This window comes from Alosa alosa, chromosome 5 (genome assembly GCF_017589495.1).
Source record: "Alosa alosa isolate M-15738 ecotype Scorff River chromosome 5, AALO_Geno_1.1, whole genome shotgun sequence".
NCBI lineage: Eukaryota > Metazoa > Chordata > Actinopteri > Clupeiformes > Clupeidae > Alosa > Alosa alosa.
Genome location: NC_063193.1, coordinates 25,019,095 through 25,024,094, shown reverse-complemented (window position 1 = coordinate 25,024,094; position 5,000 = coordinate 25,019,095). Strand labels below are relative to the sequence as shown.

General features: G+C 48.4%; 1 protein-coding gene across 6 annotated transcripts in view; it reads left to right on the top strand.

Moving 5' to 3' along the window:
• The window catches only part of fbxl17 (F-box and leucine-rich repeat protein 17), a 208,851-nt gene that overhangs the window by 176,654 nt on the left and 27,197 nt on the right, over nucleotides 1-5,000 (top strand). The window contains exon 9 of one of the 6 annotated variants that reach the window (XM_048244657.1): nucleotides 1-33. This exon is cut by the window's left edge and continues 63 nt beyond it. The exons of the other annotated variants lie outside the window; for them this stretch is intronic. The gene's annotated coding sequence lies outside the window, so the exon portion shown is untranslated. Of the gene's footprint in view, nucleotides 34-5,000 lie in introns of those variants that run through there. 6 annotated transcript variants of the gene reach the window in all.

Genomic DNA, 5,000 nt, shown 5'->3' with positions numbered 1-5,000 from the left:
CTGCAGCTCTCACACTACACAGACCCAGTCAGACAGCGGTTGTGTCTGCTCATGTTGGATGAGAAGCTATAGGAAGAGGCTTGGCCTATAGCAGTGGTGGGAGTAAGTCACACATGTGCAAGTCACAAGCAAGTCTCAAGTCTTAACCTTCAAGTCTCAAGCAAGTCCAAGTCATTTTTTGTGACAGTCGAGCAAGTCAAGTCAAGTCATAGCTTGGGTCAAGCAAGTCAAATCAAGTCATAGCCAAATCATTGAAATTCATGATGATGTACCCATGTTTTCATTTTAAAATAAGCTACAATAGGCTAGTTATAAACTGCTGGAGTTTTATTTGTAACAAACAAATAGACATTGCATTCATTCAAGCCACATAGCCTACATCTGAACGGTTTATAGAATAAGATAATAGGTCTACTAAAAAAATAGTAGACCTATTATAAAATAGCCTATTATTGTTTCAATATGCCTAAAATATTAGGTAAGCCTAGCTACATCAAATCATGAAAAATATATTCAAACAGTTCAAGTTACACCTGTCGTAACCCGTCACATCTCCAGGGGAACCAATAATGTTGAAAAAAGTGAACTAATCAATCAATCAAACGCTGCCACCACGTCACTGCCAACTTTGACAAGCGCGAAATACGCGAATGGGTTTTAGGAGGGTTTAGGACCGCCAATGCTATATTACAATATACATAAGCCTAATATGTGAAATGAGCTACTTTTCTATGCTGATTGCCGGCAGTTAGCCAGGGGCCTACTTACTGTTGTTAGCCTACTACTAGGCTGTAACGTATGGAACAGGGACGTAGGGAGGAAAAGAGAGGCGCTTTACTATACTGTAGGTTACACTGGCAACATTTTTTCACTATATATCAAGATTAAACTTAGACAAGAAAATGTTTCACTTTGCCATCACACATTTTAACCTAATATGGTTAACTAAAAGCATAATAGATTCAAAGCCAAACTCTTAACATGCCTCAAATTTGACGTTAGGTTTCTAACACAACTAACTTCGATGAAAATCAACGTGGTGGTGGTTATGTCGCTATTTTGCACACTTTGCAGACTGCTGTTCATTTCTCCTTTCGGACTTGTCAGATACATCATCTGTGAAGCCTTCCATATTAACGAGTCTTCCAGCATAAACGTGAGTATTCCTTCCATATTTGTAAGTTGAAGCCTACCTCAGTCTGTCTCATTTGATCTGTAACTTGCTGTTGGTCCGTCGGGTCGGCGTCACTTAGTACAATGGACAGGTTTCGCCGCCGCGCGGACGCAACAGCATCCTAAGCAGATTTTCTAAGATAGTAAAGTTAACTCCTTAATATCTGCGAAAAAATAAAAGTCAAGTCATTTCAAGTCATTTCGACCTAAGCTCTAAGTCAAGTCTCAAGTCATGAATAGTCAAAGTCAAGTCGAGTCTTTCAAACATGTTTGATCAAGCAAGTCTCAAGTTCGAAAAATGTGACTTGAGTTCCTTTGAAGTCAAGTCATGTGGACTCCGGAACTCCCCATACCGTTCTATAGTAAAGCAGTAAACAACTGCATCAGCAGCACATATGCACGCAGACAGCAGCTACAGAAAGCCATCAATCAGCATCCATTTGTTGACCACAGAAAAACACACACACATGATTCTTCTCTTCTTCTCACACACACACACACACACACACCTTTGTTTCACAGCCCCTATAAACACAAACTCACACAAACACAAAATCTCAGTTGTTTATCCCTCATTGCTGCGCATTGCCTTTGCAATCAGGCTATGTCTTTGGAGGCTGTAAGAAATGCTCAACCTCACAGCAAGTTTCCGCTCTCATCAAACATGCTGGTGCGCCGAGGGAAGTGTGTGTGTGTGTGTGTGTGTGTGTGTGTGTGTGGTGGTGTAGGTGGTAAGAGTTCTTTTTAGCATTTCCCCATTATGCATTAAATAATTCAATTTGACATTACATGCCATATGTTCTGCTTTCTAACATGCAGCAAGCATTAATCAGCAGGAAATGGATGTATAGGTACTGATTTATCTAGCATAATGGCAGGGATTGGAAAGAGCTCATTGTTCATTTCCTCACTACAGAACACAGAGACACTCCTATAAGCCAGTTCTGTGCACAAAGAGAAACCTCACACAGGATTCTACTGACCTGAGACAGAGTGGACATATGTGATGGACTCTTTTCTGGCCAAGTCACATTTGGATGTCCTGCCAAAGAATTATGTAAATGTCTCTCATATCTCTCTCTCTCTCTCTCTCTCTCTCTCTCTCCTCTCTCTCTCTCTCTCTCTCCTGTGTGTGTGTGCACGCTTAAGTGTGTGTGTCTCTGTGTGTGTGTGTGTGTGTGAGAGAGAGAGTGTTAGCTCACCTCCGGATCCTCTCCAGGAGAGCTCTTTATGAGTGGCCTGTGGCCCTGCGTGCGGTGACAGCTCTTGGCTGGAGCCTCAGCCCAGAAACAAATGGGGCTGTGAGCGCCACTGTCTCCTACAATAATCCATAGTGTTAAAAAAGCCCCATCGATTGGCCGTGCTCTCCCACACACACGCGGACGGCAGGAGAACAGTACTGCCCTCGTCCAGACATGAGCTGTCCACCTGGCCGTCGTCTCAGCGCTGATGCTATTGGATTTTTCCCCTTCTTGCTCTCTCTGACTCTGTCTCTTTGACTCTGTCTCATCCTCCCTCTCTTACACAAACACACACACACACACACACACACAGAGAGAGAGAGAGAGAGAGTATTGATTTTCAATTTAACAGAGAAATATTATTTTCAACTGCCACCTCTTAAATTGGTTATATTTAAAAAGGACAGCGATGGATGACTCTCCATCTCTCTTTCTCTGTAGCTCTGTATTCTCTCATTCAGTTTCTATCTCTCTCCTGTTCAAACTCTCCTCCCTCTCTCCTCCCTCTCTCTCTGACTCGTTATCTCTCTCTCCGCCTCCTCCCCAGCTGCTTAAATGACTCTGTTGAGTTTAATTAATGGCTGATCGGACCTGTTAATATGGTTGACATTTTAATCTCGACGCAGATGAATCCACAGTATCATAGGGGCCCAGATGGTCATTTGGAACAAGTAGTGGAGGCTCTGTGTGAGGATGGCTGAGAGCTGAAGGGCTGTGCATGGGTGGAGAGCACACGCTGTCTTAGGGTGTGGACGGGACATGACCGGCCTGGTTGCCAGGTAAAGGGGAGAAGAGAAGGTGCCATATTCCCGCAGGGCCTGGGCTGCCTTTGACCTTCTGCAGACACGTATTAGCCAGCCCCTAGACCCCCAACGCCTCGGGTCCAAAGGACGCCAGCCTCGGTGAGCGATCGCCTGCGCAGTGCAAAATGGAAGCGCGTCGCGCTCCTTTTCTCTCCTCTTTCCTCTCTCTCCTCTCTTCTCCTCTCCTCTCCTCTCCACTCCTCTCCTCCTCTCCTCTCTCCCCTCCTCTCCTCTCCTCCTCTCCCTCTCCTGTCTTCTCCTCTCTCTTCTCCTCTCCTCCCCTCTCCTCTCCTCCCCTCTCCCCTCCTCTCCTCTCCTCTCCTCTCCTCTCCTCTCCACTCCTCCTCCTCTCTCTCTCCCCTCCCCTCTCTTCTCCTCTCCCCTCCTCTCCTCCCCTCTCTTGTCTTCTCCACTCCTCTCTTCTCCTCTCCTCTCCACCCTTCTCCTCTCCTCTCTTCTCCTCTCCTCCTCTCCTCTCCTCTCCACTCCACTCCTCCCTCCTCCTCCTCTCTCCCTCTCTTCTCCTCTCCTTTCTCTCCTCCCTCTCCTCCCTCTCTTTCTCTCCTCTCCTCCCTCTCTTCTCCTCTCCTCCCCTCTTCTCCTCTCCTCCTCTCCTCCCCTCCTCCTCTCCTCCCCTCTCTTGTCTTCTCCACTCCTCTCTTCTCCTCTCCTCTCCACTCTTCTCCTCTCCTCTCTTCTCCTCCTCTCCTCCTCTCCTCCACTCCCTCCTCCTCTCCTCCTCTCCTCCCCTCTCTTCTCCTCTCCTTTTCTCTCCTCCCCTCTCTTCTCCTCTCCTCTCCTTTCCTCTCCTCTCCTCCCCTCTCTTCTCCTCTCCTCTCCTCTCCTCCTCCTCCTCTCCCTCTCCTCTCCTCCTCTCCTCCCCTCTCTGTCTTCTCCTCTCCTCTCTTCTCCTCTCTCCTCCCTCTCCTCCTCTCCCTCTCCCCTCCTCTCCTCCCCTCTCTCTCCTCTCCCCTCCTCTCCCCAGAGAGAGAGGGAAAGGGTGGGGGAAGATGCAGAGTATTAGTCCAGTCTCTCTAGAGTATTAGTCCAGTCTCTCTAGAGTATTAGTCCAGTCTCTGAGAGGCTCTCTCAAGCCCCACTCCCACCTGCCCCCTGCATCTAGAGCCACTAAAGGTTGGAGCAGCCCTCCCTGACCATCAGGTGTCTGGTGACTCTGTGTTGTGCATGACCGAGCTGCACGGCCAGAGCATTGAGTCACGCCTCTGGCCAGGGGAGGAGAGGAAAAGGCCAATAACACACCAAAGATGAGCGAAAAGGACTCGGCGGGCCAGGGAGGTGAGGTGCTCACACACTGCGATGAGAAAAGCGGACTCGGCTGTGGGAGGAGGTGCGCTCACACACACCCGCATGAGCAGTGCGGGCTCGGCGTCAAGGAGGAGGTGCGCTCACACACACCAAAGAGATGAGAAAAGGGATCAAGGCCAAGGAGGAGGTGCGCTCACACACACCCGCATGAGCAGTGCAGACTCGGCGTCAAGGAGGAGGTGCGCTCACACACACCCACATGAGCAGTGGGACTCGGCGTCAGGGAGCAGACTGGAGAAGAGGAGAGGCTCAAATGGAGCTTTTAGCACATTTCACACATGAAGGAAAACAGAGCAGTGTGTTGATCTGAGCAGTGTTGATCTGACACTAAAGTGCTGTAAACAGAGCAGTGTTGATCTGACACTGAAGTGCTGTAAACAGAGCAGTGTTGATCTGACACTAAAGTGCTGAAAACAGAGCAGTGTTGATCTGACACTAAAGTGCTGTAGCCTGCATG